This window comes from Rhincodon typus, chromosome 25, assembly GCF_021869965.1.
Source record: "Rhincodon typus isolate 14 chromosome 25, sRhiTyp1.1, whole genome shotgun sequence".
Lineage (NCBI taxonomy): Eukaryota > Metazoa > Chordata > Chondrichthyes > Orectolobiformes > Rhincodontidae > Rhincodon > Rhincodon typus.
In genome coordinates, this window is record NC_063356.1 from 35776444 (window position 1) to 35800882 (window position 24439).

Sequence of the window (24439 nt, forward strand, 5' to 3'; positions counted from 1 at the left end):
ATTTGTTTTTTCTTTGTTTCCCATAACTACTTTTCTAGCATCATTTTCCAGTTGTCCAGTGTCCACTCTTGCTGCTTTCTTGTCTTTTAGATTTCCAAAAAACTCTTACAATCTTCTTCTCTATTACTAGATAACTTAACCTCATCTTTCATCTTCACCCTGCTTATTGCTTTTTGAGTTATCCTCTGCTGGTTCTTAAATGCTTCCCAATCCTTTGGCCGCCAACTAATCTTGACCACCTTGCATGCTTTTTCATTTGCTTCTATGCTGTCCCTGATTTCCTTTGTCAGCCATTGATGTCTCATCCTTCCTGACCTCTACCTGACAATATGGAAAATTGTCCAAGTATGTCCTGTACACAAAAATCAGGATAAATCCAACCCAACCAATCACCGCCCCATCAGTCTCCTCTCGATCATCAGTAAAGTGATGAAAGGTGCCATCAACAGCGCTATCAAGCAGCACCTGCTCAGCAGTAACCTGCTCAGTGACGCCCAGTTTGGGTTCTGCCAGGGCCACTCAGCTCCTGACCTCATTACAGCCTTGGTTCAAACACGGATAAAAGAGGTGGGGTGAGAGCGACAGCCCTTGACATCAAGGCCGTGGTTGACTGAGTATAGTATCAAGGAGCCCAAGCAAAACTAGAATCAATGGGAATCGGGGGAAGGCTCTTCACTAATTGGAGCCATACCTGGTACTAAGGAAGACAGTTGTGGTTGTTGGAGGTCAGTCACCTCAGCTCCAGGGCATCTCTGCGCAAGTTCCTCAGGGAAGTGTCCTCAGCCCAACCATCTTCAGCTGCTTCATCAATGACCTTCCCTCCATCATAAGGACAGAACTGGGGATGTTTGCCGATGATTGCACCATCTTCAGCACCATGCATGATTCCTCAGATACTAAAGCAATCCATGTTCAAATGCAACAAGATCATCCCTACTAACCTCCTGGCAAATCTCCTCTTTCCCTTTCCAGTGTATTCACATCACCCCTGAAGTGTGTCACCCAGAATTGCGCACAATGCTCAGTTGAAGTCTAACCAGTGATTCATGAACAGCATTATCTATTTACTTTTGTTTTCAATTCCTCTATTTTTATAAACCCAAGTAACCCATATGCTAATGTAACCACATTATCTACATTGAGGATTTGTACACTAAGCCTTGTTTGTATTTATGTACACAGGTCAACAAACCAGATTTTAACCAAAAACAGAAATTGCTGGAAAAGTTCAGCATGTCTGACAGCATCTGAAGAGAGAAATCAGAGTTAATATTTTAGGTCGAGTGACCCTTCCTCAGTTATGACCTCAGTTTTCCAACAATTTCTCTTTTTATAGCATCCTCAGTTCTTTCGGCTTTTATCCAGATTTTAGGTTCTGTTTCTACTTGGTTAAGTTATCTCACAAAGGGCAGCAATAGGGATGCTATAACCAAGGAAAACCATACAGCTGGAGGAAAGCTGAAGTTAAACCAAAAACTGAGGTGATTATCCATTACCAATATGGCCACCGCAGGTACATAGAGAGGCATGTGATGTCACCTGCAGTGTCAGGACAGGTCGTAGCTGTCAGAGCACTTGCCAAGGATGTCATCGCTGGAAACATGATGCAAACAGAAAACGCTGGAAATATTTAGCAGGTCATGCAGATGGCTGCATTTATCACCCATGTGCAAATGGATGTGAGGAAGCAGGACTCAGACAATGTTGGCAGAAGCTGTCAGAAGAACCTGAGGCCGCTCCCTGGCCAGCTGGCATTTTTATGCCAGTGGAATGGGCTCCATCCATTAGGAAGATCATCTCGGGAAACCATGGCACCATCACAGCAGGTCCCTACATGAGAACCACACTTTACAGCCATGCCTTGGCCTATAGAGAGGCCCCCTGGAGGCATGTCCACCCCACCATCCCCTGGTGCCATTGCTGGCATGTTCAATCCCTACGTTACTGAGAGCTTCCTGACTGATACTGGCACCATAACTCCAGGTCCACAATAATCTTATAATTGGCTCAGCAAGTTGTATCAAGCGCTGAAAAGTTTCAAAAACAGGATGAAACTGGATTGATGATCTGATTGCACAACATTCAGCACCACTCTCAATTGCTCAGATTCTGAAGCAGTCCAATCACAAAAATACAGCAAGACCTGTTCAATATCTAGGCTTGGGCTGAAAACTATCAGGTAACAGTCATGCCACGCAAATGCCAGGCATTTCCAATAAGAGATGACCTAATCACTGCCCCTTGACATTCCATTGTGTTACCATCACTGAATCCCCCACTATCAATATCCTGGGGTTTAATATCAACCATAAATTCAACAGGACTAACCCTATTAACACAAGAACAGGGCAGAGGCTAGGAATACTGTGGCGAGCAACTCACCACCTGACTCTCTAAAGCCCGTTTACCATCTCCAAAGCCCAAGTCTGGAGTGTGATGAAATACTGCCCACTTGCCTGGATGGGTGCAGCTCCAATAACACTTAAGCTTGACATCATCCAGGACAAACTAATTCGCTTGACTGACCATTCATTGGGACATTTTCTTTAACCTCAGGGTCTCTGAGCTACAAACACGGAAGCAGCAGTTTCCTGCTCACAATTCCCATTCGGCGACTTGGCTTTGTGTTGCGGATGGATATAGAGAGAAAACAGAGCTCCTCTGTAACATCAGCAGCGGATCAGCATGTCACCCAACACTGACCTAACAACATTCATTTCCATTGTTTCCCTGGGTCACATCAATTCTCCCCACATGTTGCACCAAGAAATCAGGAAAACTCCCGCAGATATTCAGGATCTGAATCAGGCTTGTTTAAGGTACTACCTATTGTCCAACAGCTTTCAGCACTCAAATAAGATGGTACATCCAGGACAACCACTTAAGCAAGGCTGAAGAACTACTCACACTCACTAAAAGAAATCACAAAATCACTCAGCTCTTTGATTTTGGATGAGGAATTAAACAAATGTCTGGTATAACCTCTCTGCTGGATGTAAATAGGTCCCATGGTACTGTTCAAATGGTATTCTGCCCTGTCCCATGTACTGGACATTATGTCTCCTCTAATAAACACTTCTAAACATGTAACCTGATCGACATTACAACGCTGCCTGTGGAAGTTTGCTGTGTACAAATTGGCTGCTGCATTTCCAACATTTCAAAGATGATTTCAAAAATAGGCAACTGCACCTCCTCCACGATAACACTCAACACTGAATCCCCCCAGGGATACATTGTCAGCCCCCTACTGTATTCCCTGTACACCCATGACTGTGTTGGCAAATTCAGAACAAATGCCATCTACAAGTTCGCAAACGACACTACCGTGGTAGGACAGATATCACGCAATGATCAGTCAGAATACAGGAAGGAGAGAGAGGGCTTGATGATGTGGAGCAATGAGGGCAATTGTTCTCTCTCAACATCAGCAAAACTAAAGAACTGATCATTAACTTCAGAAAGAAAGGAGGAGAACACGCCCCCATCTACATCAACAGAACTGAGGTTGACAGGGTGGAGAGCATCAAGTTCCTCGGAGTGACGATAACCGATGACCTCTCCTGGACTTCCCATGTAGATGCAACAGTCAAGAAGGTACAACAACGCCTCTTCTTCCTCAGGCGGCTCAGGAAATTTGGCATGTCCATAAGGTCCCTCACCAACCCCTACAGATACACCATTGAAAGCATACTGTCCGGGTGCATAACAGCCTGGTATGGCAACTGCTCTGCCCAGGACCGTAAGAAACTACAGAAGGTGGTGTGCACAGCCCAGACCATCATGGAGGCCAACCTTTCATCCATGGACTCCACTCTATAGCCCATTGCCGTGGAAAGGCAGCCAACATCATCAAAGACCCATCGCACCCCGGTAATGACCTCCTACAACCTCTTTTGTCAGGCAGAAGAGACAGAAGCCTGAACGTACGCACCAGAAGGTTCAAGAACAGCTTCTTCCCCACCGTTACCAGACTGATAAATTGACTCTCTAACTTCAAATAATGCTGATCTTGCTAATGTTGATCTTGCCTAGTGAACGCCCTGTGCAAGGTAACTTGTGTGCCTCTGTCTAGTTTTTTTTTCACTCTATGATCTGTATGTCCTTGCTTACTATGATCTGCCTGTACTGCTCGTAAACAAAGCTTTTCACTGTACTTAGGTACACATGACAATAAATCAAATCAATAATCAATACATTTCAAAATGTCTTCATTGGCTTCAATACAATTTGCGACATTCTGAGGCTCTGAAAAATGTGGTTACAAATACAAAGCTTTCCTAATTTCAGATGTTGCTAAAACATCACTTTTTAAAATTGGTGTTAGCATTAACATTTATGATGGTGCCTTCAGAGCTTGAATATTATTTATTTGGACGCTGAAAATTCATTCTGGGATGATCAGAAGCTCACACAAAATTTGCAAATATGAATTGTCATACCAGAGAAATGGTCAAATTGTAGAGCCCTTATTTCAGCTGTGGTTTGAGATTGGCTTTGTCCCTAAGCTTTTTCAATACTTGATCAATTGAAAGTCCAAGGGCTTTTCATCCTTGTTCTATACCCTGTTTAATAAGGCAATGGTTCTGAAACGGCTGTTGCTGAAGCCTGCTCCAAGTTTCACAAAATTTGATGATTTCATAAGGAATTGGATGGGAGAGTTAGAGCAGCTCTGTATCTCATAGGAAATGGATCGACCAGCTCGTTCTCCTCATTGTCTTTGTAACAATGTAAAAGGAGGATAGAGGCAATAAATTTGATTTATGGTTAATAAAGTCCAGCTAGCTCACCTAGTGCCAGCATCTGAAGGCTAGTTTTAAAACTGAATTGTTGGCTCAGCCAACTCATAAAGAGTAAGTGTCAAACACTTAATGTAGAATTTCAGTCACATAAAAGGGCAACAGGTTCTCTTCCCATAAGATATTAATGAACCAGTTTGGTTTTTGACAACAATCCATCAGCTTTCACACTCATTGACTCTGGTGCTAATCAACAAATGACTAGCACGAGCACTGAACTCAACCTCTGGGTTAGCCCAGTACCATAACCGCAGGTTATCGTGCTCAGGAAAAATAGAATGGCAAATTCCAAAGGAAATCTCTTCCTCTGTCCTGTAGAACAGCTGAAGGCAACGACGGAAACCCAATAGAGGCAGAGCACTTTGGGCAGTCTACTATTCCAAATTGAGGCCCTGATGTATCTAGTAAATCGCCGATTAAGGCCTTCTCTTGCTGTACCTGGTATTTTATCAGAGGCAGGGGAAGCTCAAACACTTGGCCAGGGCAAAGGTTAAGTTCCATGACCTCGTTCTAGGTGAGGATGAAGAATGCTTCCATGACCTGCAAAGGCCTTCCCCACCCCCTTCCTCACTGCCCTCCTGAACTAGGACCCCTGGCCCACCCTCACTGTAACTTATAGCATTTAAAAACCAAGTTCTGAATTGTTGAATTTTTAATTGATCTGATTTGTTTCTCATAGGCAGAATCCAATTCTATGACCTTTAACCCATGATCTAGCTGTTTTAATTTCCAAGAAGAGAAATTTCATATTCTGGGGTTCAATGGGAACTGGAAGATGGTCACATCAGATATACTCAATATAAAACTGGGAAACAACAATCAGTTGATCAGCATAGGGACGGTCACATTTTCAATCATTTTTCAAAACCAGCCTGGAACAATGGGGTGAAAATCAGACTTAATATTTCCTCTGGGCTTTGGCCTCAGTGAAATAAAAACCCATCCTGGCTCACCATTATCTAGCATGGAACTCGTAACATCTGATCGCCAGAACATGGAAATGATCGCATCAGTGACATGAGGGACGTAGATCTGAGATTCAGGCATGGGAGAGGAAGCTTTAATCTGCAGCTAATAAAAGGAATAATTGTCCTGGATCTGTTTGAAGTTGAGTAACCTTAAATGGAAAATTTTCATTCTCTCGGGATGAACCTATCTCCTTTTGGCAAAATTCTTCACAAAAAAAGAAGAGAAATGCAGAAATAAAGGCTTTTATTTTATGAAATAAAGGAAGAAATAATGCCATTGTGTACCGCACAAGGTAAATAATATTTTAATTATCTCTATTCCTAACAATGAAGCCCACATCATTTGAATACTTAATGCTGCCTCACTGATCAAACAGCAATTTAAAAGGAGCAACAACTTCAAATAAATCGCTTATGAAATGATCAGATATATTTAGCCTGGGTGAACTCGTGTGAAACGTTGTTGGAAATGAGCTCCCAAGCTGTTTACCTATGAGCTCATCGTATTCTCCTATCTCCACTGCTATGTTTACAGTTGAGAGCGGGTCCAGTTACAGAAGTTACGTGAATGAATTGACCTCTGGCATTGACCCAGACACACCTGTCTGCCAAGCAATAATCACAAATATACTCGAGCAGCTTTGCCAAACTGAGCCTCAGCTCTTGGGGTCCACTGTAGCTGACTTATTAACAGAAAGAATGCAGTACAATCATCTTCTAGTTAGAGAAAGTGCAAACAGAAAGCATATTGTTTGCAAGACAACAAGGTGCAGGGCTGGATGAACACAGCAGGCCAAGCAGCACCTCTTTCATTGTTTTCTTCCCCACTCACTTAATAAACATGCATAATTCCAACCTAACTTAACAAGTGGGAAATCCAAGGCATTGGGTTTAATGGCAGCTTTATACCTTACCAATAGTCTCTGTGCTCACTTTAATGCAACGTGAAATCAGAGAGGGCAACCAGAAGGACAAACAGAAGGAGTGACAAGAATAGAATAATCACATTGGAGATAAACAAAAGGAATTCTCAGGAAGTTTCTGTAGATCCCTGAATATTAGCGTGCAGGTGAGATTTTGAAGGTAAAAAAAATGAGGTAGAGTGGGAGGTGGTAATATTGCAAAACCTTGAACAGTTGGCACTAATTTCTGGAAGTTATTATAAAATACAAAAGTGGCGATGCCACTGTGGAGAGAGTAGTTGGCTCAACCATGGGAAGGCAAGAAAGTTTGGAAATGTTTTAGAAGCAGCCGGAGTCTTTGCCACGAGAACTAAGGAGCAATTTCCCTGCGCCCATACCCCAGCAACAGTGAGAGGGAGGAGGACAGAGAGGTATGCAGGGGTTCAATAGGAATGATGCTTCAACAAACCTCCAGCACGCACTCCCTGTTACAGCTGTTGAAAGATATCATTTGTTCTTTTTTCTGTTTTGCCTGAATGAACTAGGGTGGGGAACATCGACCTTCATCATTTTACTTATGACCTTGACGTGATTTCAAAGCACCAGGCTGAGATTAAATGTTTTTGAGTGCTTTAAAAATAAACAGGTACAGAAGGAAAGAAATCCTATGATGTTCATGGATAAAGGATGGCTCAGAGGAATGGGAAATAACTCATATTGGTTCTGTCTTTTATAAAGTCATCTGCAATGTATTCTGTAAATAATCTTTCTTAAATGTATCTCATGTCCTAGACAATAAATTGAAGTCTCAAATTTATGAGATCACAGTTGGATATTTTAAATGATGTGACCACTATTGAACTAGTGAATACGGTTAAAGTAGTAGATAATACAGAATTTGCTTTCAGAAAGAACATTATTGGTGGTCCGTGACAACAGTGAAAGGATGCTGGACACAGGATGATTTTTCCGGTAGAGAGCAGTCGCAGCTACACACCAGAATACAAACTGGAAGAATCAGTTCTAATAGAATCATGCTGCAATTATACAGGGCCTTGGCGAGGCCACACCTTGAGTATTGGGTGCAGTTTTGGTCTCCTAGTCTGAGGAAGGACATTCTTGCTATTGAGGGAGTCAAGCAAAGGTTCACCAGGCTGATTCCCAGGATGGCAGGACTGACATATGAGGAAAGGCTGGATCGACTGGGCTTGTACTCACTGGAATTTAGAAGAATGAGGGGGGAGTCTCATAGAAACATATAAAATCCTGATGGGACTGGACAGGCTAGATGCAGGAAGACTCTTCCCAATACTGGGGAAGTCCAGAACTAGGGGTCACAGTCTAAGAATAAGGGGTCAGCCATTCAGGACTGAGATGACGAAGAATTTCTTCACTCAGAGAGTTGTGAACCTGTGGAATTCTCTCCCACAGGAAGCTACTGGGACCAGTTTGTGAGATACATTCAAGAGGGAGCTGGACATGGCCCATACAGCTGAAACGATTAAGGGGTATAGAGAGAAAGCGGGAGTGGGATACTTAAATTGCATGATCAGCCATGATCGTATTGGATGGTGGTGCAGGATCAAAGGGCCGAATGATCAACTCCTGCACCTATTTTCCATGTTTCTTTATTTCTATGAATCATAGAATCACAAAATTGAGTGACTTAGGAGGAGACAATTTCTCCGTCTTTCCCCTTCAGCCTCTTTGAAAGAGCTATTTTCCCCCATATCCCTGCCCCTTTTTTTTGAGAGCCCTGAAAAATTCTCCTTTCAAGTATTTATCCATTTCCTTTTGGAAAGTTGTTGTTTAATTTACTTCGATCCCCTTCTCAGGCAGTGCATTCCAGAACATACAATTCATTCCATAAAAATAATTTCTTCTCATTTCCCCTTGAGCATTTTTTTGTGAATTATCCATCCTCCTGGCAGTGAAAACAGTTTTCTACACCCACACATCCCTTTTTAATACATCACAGTCTTTCATAACTTTGAACAAATAAATGTGACGTGAGAAATCTCTAGAGGTTTTGGAGTCTGTATGACTCATGTTAATTCCAAAGAAAGCTGCTGCAACTCCTGTGTTTAAGTTTGTAATGAGCATGAGAATAAATATAATTTATGAGCCAGTGTTGGCCCATGGCGTGTAGAGATCAGCAACAAGGGAAAGCAAAGAAATCTTAGACACTCTCACTCTAACTAAACAAAAAATATTGATTGAAGCGTGTTTGTTTGAATCATTGATTAGTGTTAGAATTACAAAAATGTTCTGACAGATTACATCCTGGGACAAGAAAGCATAGCAATTCAAAGTGCTAACCATTTTATGGACAGCTACTGGAAACCGTGGATTGCTCACAGCTCAAATGCAATTTCTGATTTTCACCCGGATCAATGCAATATGTGGCATAGGTTCACTCATCGTGGTGATATAACAAATATGTCACATGTCTGTATTTAAAGAATGCAGTGTACCTTAATTGGTATAGACCTGGCACATATAATATTTGTAACACTCCATACTTACCACTTTATAAGGCATGTATAAAATGCAACTAACTTTCTTAATCATTCTCTGGGATTTTTATGGAATAGATTTTAACGAGCTGTCAGGGCATAAATTAACATTGTGGATCAATTACCTTTGATAGGAACCAGCAGGCTTTTACTCCTGTGAAAATCAAGGAAGTTAAAAATGTTTCTGTGACTCTGCTCTCCCAAATCTGCAATGCCCAATACCAGTGGGTCAGGCTGAAGAGGAAAGCAAATCTGAGGGAGGCTAATCTGATTAATAAGCAGCCATCTACTCAGTAGCCACCGTTCTCACTCCAAGTGATAGAAATTGAAGAAGGGATCAGTTATTTTAACATTTCCTCCTGCACTGAATCTATGACCATCCAACCTCTGCACATCTCCAAATTCAAAATCACCATTGACAATGGTACCTTCAGGTGCCAAGACCTTAAGCTCTGGAATTCTAACCCTAATTCAGCTGCATCTCTCCGCACTCTCTTTCTCTTCCTTTAGGATTCTTCTTAAAGTGTTCTCCTTGTGACCAACTTTTGGGTCATCTGTCTTTTCCTTGATTCTCTCATGGAAATGTGGACATGGGCCAGCATTCTTTGCACATCCCTAATTGCCCTTGAGAAAGTGATGGTGAATTGCTTTCTTGAACCGCTACAGTCCGAATGTTGAAAGTTGAACCACAATCCTTTAGGGAGGGAATTCCAGTGACAGAGAAGGAACAGTGATATATTTAAGTCAGCATGATGAGTGGCTAGGAGAGGAACTTGAAGGCGATGGTGTTTCCATGTATCTGCTGCCCTTGTCCTTGTAGTTGGAAGCGGCCGTGAGTTTGGAAGATGCTGTCCAAGGATATGTGGTGAATTTCTGCAGTGCATCTTGTAGATAGTACTCACTGCTGCTACTAAGCATTGGTGTTGGAGTGAGTGGGTATTGTGGAAGTGGTACCAATGAATCAGGCTGCTTTGCCCTGGAGTGTTGTTGGAGCTGCACCCATCCAGGCAAGTGGGGAGTATTCCATCACATTCCTGACTTGTACCTTGGAGACAGCTTCGGGGAGTCAGAAGGTGAGTTGCTTGCCACAGTATTCCTAGACTCTGACTTGTTCTAGTAGCCACTGAGTTTCTGGTTAATATTAAACCCCAGGATGTTGATAGTGGGGGATTCAGTGATGGGAGCACTATTGAATGTCAAGGGGCAGTGGTTAGATTGTCTCTTATTGGAAATGCCTGGCATCTGTGTGGCATGACTGTTACATGCCATTTTTCAGCCCAAGCCTGGATATTGACCAGGTCTTGCTGTATTTGGACATGGATTGCTTCAGTATCTGAGAAGTTGTGAATGATGCTGAATGTTGTGCAATCAGATCATCAATCCAGTTTTATTCTGTTTTTGAGACTTTCCAGTGGTTGATACAACTGAGTAACTTGCTAGTCCAACTATGGGCCAATAAGATTATTGTGGACCTGGAGTCACTTGTAAGTTGGGTTACGTAATTCAAATGGAGTTTTATGACAATCTACAATATGTTCATGATCGACATTAGAATTTTAATTCCAGATTTTACTGAATTCAATTCTACCGTCTGCTGTAATGAAATTCGAACCCTGGATTCCAGAACATTACCTGGTTCTCTGAACTAGGTTGTGTCAGCATCTGCCCCAACCCTGGGAAGGCTACTCAAATGAAGATAGTGATCAGACCTGGCTGCCCAATCAGAGGGCCAGCTGCTTGGTATCCTTGGCCATACCACCAATGGAGGTGAGAGCTAATGAAGGCTGCATGTTGAGCCACCCTGGAAGGATTGGAATGATGTTTCCTTATAGTGCCACTATCAGGCAAGGGGCCATCCGTGATGGGGTGAGTGAACACTCCAGCAATGACACCAAGGGGTGGGTGTGGCCATTGCTTCCAGAGGACCCCTCAATGGGCCAAAGCATGGCTGTAAAGTATGGCTCCCAGGTACGGTAATGCGATGCTACCATGGTTTACCTGGTGGTCTTCCTAACGGACAGCCCCAAAAAATGCCAGCTGGCCAGGGAATGACCTCTGGTTCTTGTGATGATTTCTGCCAGCATTTTCTGAGCCTTGCTGCCTCCCAGCCATTTGCACATGATGAATAAAATCCAGCCTGTGAACTCTGTCTGTTTGTATGACCTGCTAAATATATTTAGAGTTTTCTGGCACATGCACTGACAGCTGCGGCCTGTCCTGACACTGCAGGTGACATCACAGGCCTCTCCGTGTCCCTGTGGCGGCCATCTTGGTATGGATAATCACTCTATTTTTGGTTTTACTTCAGCTTTCCTCCTGCAGTATGGTTCTCCTTGGTTATAGCATCACTGTTGCTACCCTGTGTGAGATGATTTAACTAAATAGAAACAGGATTTAAAATCTGGTTTGTTTGACCTGTGTACATAAACACCAAGAAACCTTAGCGTACAATGCTGGCAGAGCATGTTAACAACCTGGCTACAATAGCAGGTGGGTTACTTGGTTTTATAAAAATAGAGGAATTGAAAATAAAAGTAAAGAGATTATGCTGTTCATGAATCACTGGTTAGACTTCAATTGAGCATTGTGGACAATTCTGGATGACACAGTTCAGGGATGATGTAAATAAATTGCAAAGGCAATGAAGAGATTTAGGGATGAAGAACCTTTGATTAAAACAGCTAGTGTTGGGTATTTTATATATGATCTCTGCAATCACAAAGGGTGTCCAGGATGAGGAAACACAATCTAAAAATTGGAATGAGATATTTCAGGAGTGAAATTTGGAACATTTGTAAACACAAAGAGTGTTAGATCAATTGCTAATTATTGATAGATTGATAGATTTGTATCAATTAAAGATATGAAGGGATAAGGGGCACAGATCAGCCATGATCTCATTGAACGTTAGAACAGCCTTGAGGTGTAAATGTTACTATGTTACTAAGTTCAGGTATGAGACTGAGTTCAGACCAGTCCCAAGGGCAGAACACAGTGCGCAGATAGACCTTTATGAAAGGTGAGAAAGTTAGCATACCAGCTGAGATATATAGGAAATTCTATCACAGGAACAAACGCCTGTGGTCCACATTTTGCCAATGGTTAGCAAAAATGACTTATTCTTAGCAGACAATTTGCTTTTGACCTTAGATTAGTGAAAAAAAAATCTATGAATATCCATTCAGCATTCGGGCATTTGTCAGTTTCCATCAGTGAAAAGAAAAGGTCAATTTGAACACAATTAGGAATGGGCTGTCAGAATAGCATCTGATAGGTTAGTCTCCACAAGTGGAGTGGATATAGTGATATATATAAAATAAACAGTTAGGAACGTAGAAGCAGACATCAAGAAGACAAGTCCAACAAAATGGCAAATCTCTCTGGATTTTAATTTCCATTGAAGGTTGACACTGGAGAAACTCTGAAATATGTGACCTGGTATCAATCAAGATTGTTGGTGGTTTGCTGCACTATCTCACCTTTTTAGCCAGTTTTGTGGTGATTAGTTAGGGAGGAGGAAAGCAACACTTTCTGAATGGACTGTATGTGACTAGTTTATCTGACTGTGATACAAGTAAACACAACAGAATTCCTCATTGTGTTAGGGTCAACAAATTAGCTTCTGGTGTGGGCTTCCTTTCCCATACTGGCTCCAAACTCTGTGCAATTCCCAGTTCCAAGATATTACCAAGACTCCTCCTTGCTCTTTGAGAATGACTGCCAGCTTTTTGTAGTCCTGTGAAAGCACCAAATACTTTGTTGTTCGTATCAAAAAGCCTTCTTCAGTAGACTGCCCCATTGTCTGAGTCATCTGCAGCAGACTGATGTGTGACCTTGTCCAAGTTCTGACCGGTGCTAACCTTGTTCCCCTGCCTGGCCTCAGGCCTTTGTACCAAGTATCTTCATGCAGATCAAGGTTCAAAATTACACTCTAAATTAGCTACACTGTCTAAGCCAGCAGCAGAGAGTGTGAGAATGAATTGTTCTGCAATTCTCATTGTGCTCCTGTGTTTCCAAGCTCCTTTACTTCCACCATTGGCCGCTCCCAGTTTTCAGTCCCTGTGTATCTGCAGAGAGAAAGGTACAAGGCTTGATTGGGGTTTGGGATGCAAGAGTGAAGCCTTAACATTGTCTTCCATTGATGGCGAGCGGTACCTCCTCCAGTGGGAATGTGGGGATATAAGTTCTAATTCACATTGGATTTTTTGTCCATTGCTGAGGTGTGCAACCATTCGTCAGTGCATTCAATCTTGGCGGCGCACCTCAAATGTCTACATAAGCAAGAAGCACATAGTCCTGTATTACAGATAATGACCATGGGGCAATCCCACATTGTGATTCCCATGCGTGTTCTGAGTCTGGTGCAATTTTACTCGACAGCACAGTCGGAGGCCATTCAGCCCATTGTATCTGTGTCAGCTCTTGAAAATAGTGACCGCCAAAATGAGTCCCGAGTCTTTTCCCATATTCCTGCAATGTTTTCTGTAGTGATTGAACCAGGTGGACCTCATTGACTATGAGGTCCTTGATTGGGGTTGCTAATCTGGGCCAATTGGGAAGCCCTGTCTGACCAATATTAACAGGGGTTTTAGAATCTCCTCAGTGCAGGGAACTGACTCCGAGCTGGCTGGTCACAGCCAGTGTACTGTGCATGAGTACATAAAGGATAGCTTGGTGATGGAAAAATGGCCTCTGTGCAGTTATTTCATTTTCTCTCCCAGTATTAATGTGGCTGCCATTTGGAAGTTCCGATTCTATCTATGGCAGGCCATTCCTGATGACAACAACCACTGAGTGTAATTTTTTACCTGATGTTACCCCTGGTTCTTTTGCCAATTGCTTTAAATCTGTGTCCTCAGGTGACCAATCATTCTGCCACAGGAAACAATTTCTCCTTATTTTCTCTGTCAAACACTTTATGAATTTGAATATCCCTTATTACAGCCCCTTAATCTTACCTGCTGTAAGGAGGGACAAATGGACCTGCCCTGAGAAGTCCTAGTAAACCAAATGTCACATGATAAAACAGAGAAACTTCCTGCAGTGTTACAGAGAAATGGCCCAAAGACTGTGTTCCCATTCAGGCATCCAACATAACTGCTCCATACTCTACCTGAACCTAAAGAAAACACTGGAGGTGATGCTGTTTCAAGCTCCAGAGAATATTTGAGGCACTTCCTTCTGCAGTTCAGTGGTCAGAACCTGTGTGCAGTTTTATATTTTGTTTTACTGTGGAATAAATCAGCTTAAATGATTAAAATGGTTCGTTCATTCAAGAATTTGAATACAGCACATGTAGCACAGCACGGTACAAGTAGAAATCACTGACCTCTCACAGATGCCACATGGTTGGAGAATGGGAGGGGGACTATTGCTGCCCTAAAAGTAGATTTTGACTAGCATATTCATGAACCATCATGAATATAGGCTTTGATCACATATTGGGAAGCGATGATCACTATCCAACATGTAAAAGCAGCATGTGTTGCCCATTTTAAAGCCTACTTCACTAATTGATATCGAAAACAGAAATTTTTGGAGAAACTCAGCAGGACTGTTTTTTTTTCAGATTTCCAGCCTCTGTTTTTATTCCACTAGACAATATCTTTGATTTACTGACAAGCTTCAGTCAGATGCTTTGACTGTGTTAGTTTACCTAGATTGGCCTCAGTTACATTGGAGCGAGGCTAGTCAAATTGTCTTCAGAGAGATAATGATGGTTTTTAATAAGTTTCATGGAAGTATTGCCAATCTTTTTGAAGCATTAAGGTTAATCTACCTTGGGGCTTATGAAACAGACTGTTATGATGACTGCAAGATAATGTTTCAGGTACCATATCCTTGCACTGATCTAAGATATTGACTTGACAAGCTAAGTGAATTTATTATTTTCTTTTTGATGGGGTGGTTGTGGAAAGATTTTGGCTTTAGGTTCCCAGGTCCATGATTTGAAACGGCAAGGTGGACTCGTTTTAACTTCCACTTTATTAACAACAAGTGAAGCCTATTAAAATAAAGAAAATAAATGGAGTTGTTTCCTAGGAACAAGGGCGTATAATAAGTGTACCATTGTAACAGGCATCAGTCCTTTTCATGTTTGTGATCTTAGATTAATATCCGGGCTGCCTCCCCATGAAATTCACATTACCATAAGTGGATTCAAGGTTTCCTTTATTTTGAGTTGACAATTAATTTAAATGGGTCATGTTCTGTAAACATGGAATCATTAATTGGACAATGGTAAACATACATGTAGTGTGTGGTGATAACAATAACCATTAATCAGGGTGAATCAAACAAGGACTATAAAACAAGTGAAATGGAAATGAAATGGTGTGCCCCAGGCAGGATGAAGGCCAACAGCAGCACCGTTGAGTCATAGTTTCATACAGCACGGAAACAGATCCTTCAGTCCACCTCGTCCATGTCGACCAGGCCCCAATCTGACCTAGTCCCATTTACCAGCATTTAGCCCCTATCCCTCTAACACCTTCCTATTCATGTACGCATCCAGATGTTTTTGTGAATGTTGTCGTTGTACCCGCCTCCACCACTTCCTCTGGCAGCTTGTTCTATTCACATACCACCCTCTGCGTGAAAATGTTGCCCTTCAGGTCCTTTCTAAATCTTTCCCGTCTCACCTTAACCTATGCCCTCCAGTTTTGGACTAGAAAAAACACCTTGGCTATTCACCTTTCCATGCCCCTCATGATTTTATAACCCTCTAATTACCCTCAAACCCCAGTCTCTGACACTCAAGAGAAAAAAAGCCACAGCCTATTCAACCTCTCCCTATAACTCAAACCCTCCAGTCCCTGCAACATCTTTGTAAATGTTTTCTACACCCTCTCGAGTTTAACAACATCCTTCCTATTGAATTGTGAGCAGAATTGTACACAGTATTCCAAACGTGGCCTCACTAATGTCCTGTAAAGCTGCAACATGACATCCCAACTTTTATACCCAATGACCAATGAAGGTGCTATTACTTTCTAAAATGATCATAGTCCTTTGGATGTACAAAACTCGAATATTCCTGAAAGGAGAGACCTGGTGCCGACACTTTTTGTCTTGTGCTCATCAGCTCAATATTCAAGAATGCCAAATTTTAAACGATTCAAACAATTTATACTGCAGGGAAAAAAGGATGCTGGCTCTTTGGTAATTGAACTGTGATTGGCCCAAGCATTGCCATGGAGAAAACCACAGGAAGCTATAGGATCTCCAAGGTTCTGGTTAATTCATAAAATCTGCAAGGGTTGACTGTATTCCTTCTTTTTGTAGAAAGCAGGTCCCTGTTTATGGAGATAACAAGGTGTAGAGCTGGATGAACACAGCAGGCCAAGCAGCATCAGAAGAGCAGGAAAGCTGATGTTTCGGGCCTAGACCCTTCTTCAGAAATTTCTGAAGAAGGGTCAGGGCCCGAAACGTCAGCTTTCCTGCTCCTTTGATGCTGCTTGGCCGGCTATGTTCATTCAGCTCTGCACCAACCAAGCTCAGATTCTCCAGCATCAGCAGTTCCTACTATCCCTGTTTATGGATATTGTTTCCAGGAAAGGTACATAAGCCACACTGAACTTCTCAGACGATCAGTGCCATTTCCTCCTATTGTACAATGTGGTTTGACTGATTGAAATTTGCTTTTCTTACATTTGTCCTGATTACTGCAAGATGAAATGTTTCAGCAACATGGCTGTCTTTTCAGCAGAATAAAGATAGGACTTTATGACCAAGTGTTATCCTGTGTTTGCAATCCATGGAATTGAAGTCATGTTTCTAGTGCCCATACAGAATCAATATCTTAGCAAGTGGGCACAACTGAAAGTGTGGCCTCAGAGATATCACCCATTTGGCTGCCACACCTCAGGATATTACATCTCAGGATATCATACACCAGAATATCACACACCAGGGTATACCACACCATGACATCACCACTTCAGGATATCACACATCTGGCTGTCACACATCAGGATATGATACATCTGGCTATCACACATTAGGACATCACACCTCTGCATATCACACCTCTGGATATCACACTTCTGGATATCCGACCTCTGTATATCACACATAGGATATCACGCATCAGGCTATCACACATCGGGATATCACACATTAGAATGTCATACCTTAGTGTTGTTTACGCTAGTGCAAACAATATCAGGATTGATTGACAGGGGACAATCTGAAACTTTCCCTGCAAATAAACCATTAAAACAAGGTTAGTTGAAACTTTCAAAACTGGACTGGACAGATTTTTGTAACAGAAAGCAATTGCAGTTTATCATTGTAATTTTACAGTTAAACACAGGCAGCATGGTAGCTCAGTGGTTAGCAATGCTGCCTCACAGCGTCAGGGACCTGGGTTCAATTCCATCCTCAGCCAACTATGTGTGTGGAGTTTGCACATTCTCCCCGTGTCTGTGTGGGTTTCCTCTGGGTGCTCCAGTTTCTTCCATTAGAAAGATGTGCAGGTTTGTTGGATTGGCTGTGCTAAATTGCCCAGGGGTGTGTAGCGGATTGGTCATGGGAAAGCAGGGTTAAGGAGACAGGATGGGTCTGGGTGGGATGCTTTTCAGAGGGCCGGAAGATTTGATGGGCTGAATGGCCTGCTTCCACACTATAGGGATTCTATCATATAACTGAATGCGGCTCATGGATTTATGTTGCTGATCAGCCATCGTCTAATTGAATGTTGGAACAAAGTTGAAGGGCTGGATGGTCTATATATGTCCCGCTCTTCCAACGATTATTCAAATAGCCACTTTCCTGTTAATTCACCATTGCCAGGAAATGATTATAGTGAATCACAGACCCCATGGGACCCACCAATATCTAACCAGAAGAATGGTGTGACTGGTGCAAAATGGTAAAATGTTTCACCTTGAGAGGGCTGCATTGTTCAAAATGTCAGTTATGGTCTGGAGATTCAAGGATCAGGTAGAAGAAAGGAGTTTGAGGGAATTAAAGGGTTAAGCCAACAGGTATTTTTGTACTCAAGATGGCAACATAGACGAGAAATAACTTTGCAAAGAATGTGTTTGAGACTTAAGGGAGGCGGTGCTGAGGAAATTCAAGAGAAATTCTGTGTAAAACAGGTAGGGTGGGAATCCATCAAAACAAGGTAAATTTAAAAACAAAAAGCGTAAAGAGAGTCAAAATGCTATAAGGGATTGTCAGGAAGCAGTAAAACAAAAACAAAGCACAACTGAAATAGTAAAGAGAGTCGAAAAGAACATACATGGGGGAACTAAGTGTAAAGGACTGGAATTGAAGAAAAGTAAAATTAAGCTGGCAGCTCAGATGCTTAAAAAGTGTAGAGAGATGAAGAGACCAGTAATTTATACAAAAAATAGTGTGAGCATGGTATGGGATCTTAACTAAGGCAGAGAAAAGTGAGAAGATTTGTGAAGCTCAGAGGATAGTATTTGACTCAATACTATGCAATTGCAAGTCAATTAGAAGGCTAGATTAATGCTACAGACCAGCAGCAGAGATGCTGGAGACCAAGGTAAAATAGTGACATTGTTGTTCAGAAGTGCAGGTGAATGTTGAAGCCAAGGGTTCGGAGATATTGGAAAAATTAAGCACAGGAAAAGATGCAAACAAAGTGGCAAAGTATCCTGTAAGATTTGGGGTGGCACAGTGGCTTAGTAGTTAGCACTGCTGCCTCACAGTGCCTGGGACTTGGGTTAGATCCCACCCTTAGATGACTATCTGGTGTGGAGTTTGCACGTTTTCTCCGTGGATTTCCAGGTGCTCCAGTTTCCTCCCACAGTCCAAACTTGGTGGCTTGGCCATGCTAAATTGTCCCTGGTGTCTAGGGATGTGTAGGTTAGATGAATTAGCCATACGGAATTCAGGGTTAGCGTAAGGACTAGGGTCTGGGTGGGATGCTCTTTAGGGTTGGTGTAGACTTGATGGGCCAAATGGCATGCTTCCACACTGTAGGGATTCTGTGATTCAGAATCCCTACAGTGTGGAAACAGGCCCTTCAGCCCAAACCAACCCTTGGAGCATCCCACCCAGACCCATCCCCCTACAACCCACACAGCCTGAACACTATGGGACAATTTAGCATGGACAAACCACCTAAACTGCATGTCTTTGGATTGTGGGAGGAAACCCACACAGACACAGGAAGAATGTGCAAACTCCACACAGACAGTCGCCCAAGGGTGGAATTGAACCTGGGACCCTAGCACTGTGAGGCAGTAGTGTTAACCACTGAGCCACCGTTCTATTTCAAAACAAACAGAATCCAGGCATTATCCGATGCTGCAGAAGGAATCATTATCTCGAATGGACTACATGATAGGATAGCTTGGGAGGGACTATGGTGTTCTAGGATTCTTTTCACAGCAAGGTAAATATTTTGCGTATGATAAATATAAGGTCCAAGGGCTGGTGATCTAGCCACTTAGATCTACAACAGTACACCTTGAGGAAAGAGGGGATACTGAAAGGGACCAGGGTCAGTGATTGTAGCTCCTCCCAGTATAAAAACAGAGGCAAAAGCATTTGCAGACTCTTAAACTGACTTGGAACAAAGATATGGGATACAAAGTAATCTTCTCTGGTAGATCTCAGAAAACCTAGGGAGGTCAGAATAGCTAGACAGTAACCATTCATCCAGCTCATTTTTACCATTCAGATAGTCACCTGATACAAATATAAAGAAGTTATTGACTAAACATCGCAATTAATGTCTATAATTAGCCTAGAACAGACACAAATAAAAATGAGTGCTTAGCAACCTGGTATGAAGCGATACTGTCTTATAAATAAAAAGAACTGGAGAGTTACTTTTCTTCAATTCTAGTCCTTTACACTTAGTTCTCCCATACATGTTCTTTTAGACTTTCTTTATTATTTCAGTTGCTCATTTCTTTTTATTTTACTGCTTTTTGACATCCCCTTGTAGCACTTTCACCCTCTTTTCTCTTTTGGTTCTTAAATTTGCCTTGTTTTGATGGATTCCCACACTGCCTGTTTTACACAGACGTTCTCTTAAATTTCCTTAGCTACAGAGTTCTTCTTCTTAGCTAGAGACTTGCAAGAAATCTGTATTAACACTCCAAAAACGTTCAAAGTGCACTGGCGAGGTGGGTGTGGAAAGGAGTGCATGAGGCTACCCTGCTGATGCCCCGAACTCTCTTCCCCAAGGCTTAAAGAGGCCCCTAAAGATACAATCGTAGAATTATAGAGTTGTACAGCATGGAAACAATACCTTTGGTCCAACCTGTCCAAGCCAACCAGATATCCTGAATTAATCTGGTCCCAACCCTGGCAACATCATTGTAAATCTTTTCTGAACCCTTTCAAGTTTCACAACATCCTTCCTATAGCGGAGAGATCAGAACTGAACACAGTGTTGCAAAAGTGGCATAACTAATGTCCTGTACAGCCGCAACATGACATCTCAAAATCCTATACTCAATGTGCTGGCCAATAAAGGCAAGCATACCAGATGCTTTCTTCACTTTCCTATCTATGTGCAACTGCATGTTCAATGAACTATGAACCTGCACCCCAAGGTCTCTTTGTTCAGCACACTCCCCAGGACCTTACCATCAAGTGTATACGTCCTGCTCTGATTTGCCTTTCCAAAATATCACACCTCACACTCCGTCTGCCTCTCCTTGGCCCATCGACCCATCTGACCAAGGTCTCGTTGTACTCCGGGATAACTATTTTCCACTGGTATCTTCTGCAAACTCACGAACCATTCCTCCTATATTCACATGCAAATTATTTATGTAAATGACGAAAAGCAGCAGGTCCAGCACCAATCCTTGTGGCACACTGCTGGTCACAGGCCTCCAGTCTAAAAAACAATCCTCCACCACCACCCTCTGTCTCCTAACTTTGAGTGAATTTTGTATCTAAATGGCTAGCTCTCCCTGGATTCCATGTGATCTAACCCTGCTAACCAGTCTACCATGCGGAACCTTGCCAAATGCCTTGCTGAAGTCCATACAGACAATGTTCTCTGCTCTGCCCTCTTCAATCTCCTTTGTGGCTTCTTCACAACACTCAATCAGGTTAGTGAGACATGATTTCCCATTCACAGAACGAAGTTGACTATTCCCAATGAGTCCTTGCCTTTCCAAATACATATCAATCCTGTCTCTCAGATTCCCCTCCAACAACTATTCACTGCTGACTTCAGGTTCACTGGTCTATAGTTCCCTGGCTGTTCCTTAACACCTTTCTTAAATAATAGCATCACACTAGCCAACGTCCAGTCTTCTGGAGCCTCACCCGTGGCTATCAATGATGTAAATATCTCAGAAAGGGGCCCAGCAATCACTTCCCTAGCTTCCCACAACGTTCTGGGATACACCTGATACACCTTCATGCATTTTAAGACATCCAGTACCTTCTCCTCTGTGATATGGACAATTTTCAAGATATAATTTCAAGATGTTTATTTCTTCAAGTTCTTTAGCTTCCATATCTCTCTCCACAGTAAACACTCATTTGGTATCTCATCCATTTCCTCTGATCCCACTCATAGATGGCCTTGTTGATCTTTAAGGGGCGTTATTCTCTCCCTACCTACTCTTTTGCCCTTAGCGTATTTGTTGAATCTCTTTGGATTCTCCTTAACTCTATTTGCCAAAGCTATCTCATGTCCCCTTTTTGCCCTCCTGATTTCTCTCTTCAATATAATCCTACTGCCCTTATACTCCTCTAGGGATTCACTCAATCCCAAATATCTATACTTGACATGTGTCTCCTTCTTTATCTTGAACAGAGCTTCAATTTCCCTAGTCATCCAGCATTCCCTACACCTACCAGCCTTGCCCTTCACACTAACAGGAACAGACTGCTTCTGACTTTCGTAATCTTATTTTTGAAGGCCTCCCACTTTTCAACCATCCCTTTACCTACAAATAGTCTCCCTCAATCAGCTTTTTGAAGTTTTTGCGTATTACCAAGATGGACCAAGATATATCTCCACTGGTGCCATGGCTATTCCCCTGGCAACCATGGGGACAGAACCTCAAGGGTTAGAAGTGCTGTGCAATGAATGAAACTGACAGTGGGCTTAATGTGAGAGCTAAAGTGGGATGAATAGTGGTATTTGCTCAGTGGTGGGATCTGGATGGATTGGCATCCTTGTGGGAATTGTCCCAGTTTTCTCCCTGTAAGGTCTAGGATCCTTTTTTCCTTGGAGATGAAGAGTCAAATGTTGGGCAACTGTTCTGGCTCTTTCAAACCTGTTATCCACACCTAGGTCACTTTGGACTATTACACTTCCCAACATCTCCATTTAAAACACATTTTGACCCTGTTTTCTTTTTGGCCAAAATGGATACATTCGCAATTATTAACAAAGGGGCAATTATTAACAAACTGTCTGTGTGGAGTTTGCACATTCTCCTGTGTCTGCGTGGGTTTCTTCCAGGCTCTCCGGCTTCCTCCCACAGTTCAAAGATGTGCAGGTTAGGTGGATTGGCCATAGTGTTCAGGGATGTGTAGGTTAGGTAGGTTATAGGGGAATGGGTCTGGAAGGGATGTATGATGGTCAGTGCGGACGTGCTGGGCTGAAAGGCCTGTTTCCACACTGTAGGGATTCTAGGATATATTATCTTCCACCACAGTGTTCTAGTCCATCCACTTTGCCTGCTCAAGCCTTCTTCAACCGCCCTCAACATTTCTAGCTCTACTTATTTTGGTGTCATCAGTAAATTTGGAAATATATATAAATAATCCCCACATTGGAATCATTTTTAAATACTGTGAATAGTTACAGACCAAACACTGTTCCTTGCTGTAGCCCATTAGAAATAGCCTGCAAACCTGAAATAGCTTGTTTATTCCTTTCTGTCTGCTTCCCAATTCTCCATCCATACTGGTAAATTTTCCTCAATCCCACATTCTCAAATGTTATTTGTGAACCTCTGTGTGGGACCTTAATAAAGCCGTCTAAAAATCTAAATATACCACATCAACTGGCTCTCCCTTATCAATGTTACAAGTAATATCCTCAAAAGAAAGCAAGCAAGTTTGTAAAATATGATTTCCTTTTCATAAATCCATGTTGATGCTGCCCAGTTTTGAGATTTCTTTCTAAATACCCAGTTACCACAACGTTAATAATAGATTTTTGCATTTTCTGTAATGCTGACAACAAACTAACAGGTCCTTAGTTCTCCTTTCTCCCTTTTCATCTATATTTTTTTGAATTAAATTGAATGATTTATTGTAACTTGTATTAAACAAATAAATACAGTAAAAATGTGTTACTTTTGCCATTTTCCAGAATCAATCAAATCTTGAAAGATAGCCACCAGTGCATCCACAATCTCTCTAACCTCCTCCTTAAACACTGTGAGGTGAATCTGATCCAGTCCAGGAGATTTATTAATTGTTAATTCAAATAATCTTTTAAGTACCCCTCTTTATTAATATTAGATATTTTTAGATGTTTAATTTCACAAGCCCCTTGGTCATCAAATATTTCCAGGATATTTTCTATATCTTCCTCTGTGAGGACAGACACAAAGCAACTTGTTAGATTTTCGGCAATTTTGCCAATCTCCATTCAGAATTCTCCTGTCTCCACCTGCAATGGATCAACATTTGTCTTAATTAATATTCTCCTTTTCCAATACCTAGAGAAGTTTTTTACTGCTGGTCTGTTTGCATTTACATTCTCTGTTCCCACTTTTTTAAATCAGTTTCTTGGTCCTCCTTGACTGGTTTCTAAATTTCTCCCAAGCCTTAGGCTTTCCATTTTTTTGGAATCCTTGTGAACCACTTCTTCTGGTCTAATGCAATCTAATGTCTTTGCTAATCCTGGCTGATTTATCTTTTCCTTTGGATGTTTGTGCCCAAGAATAATGTATTTCTTTTGCAGACAGTGTAGTATTTCTGTAAATATGACCCATTATCCATCTACCATCAAATGTCTTAGCATATTTTATCCAATATCTCAGAATGAAGCTACAAGAAACCGAGGTGTTTTAGCAGATTTGATGAACAAGATGCTCAGTCATTGCACAGCAGCATTTATCAAAGACGGAAACGTTAAACAACATGGCCAAGACACCAGAATACAATACAGAGGAAACGCGATCAAAGTGTCAGTGCTCTGTATTGTATTCTGGTGATCTGCCATATCAAAGATCTGATTGTCAGGAGAGGCTTGGGAGCAATTCTTGGGTGGGAATAGTAAATGGGTAGGCTATGGGTGAGGTTTGTATGAGTGAGGGGGTTGGCCGCTGTCTTGAAGAGACAGC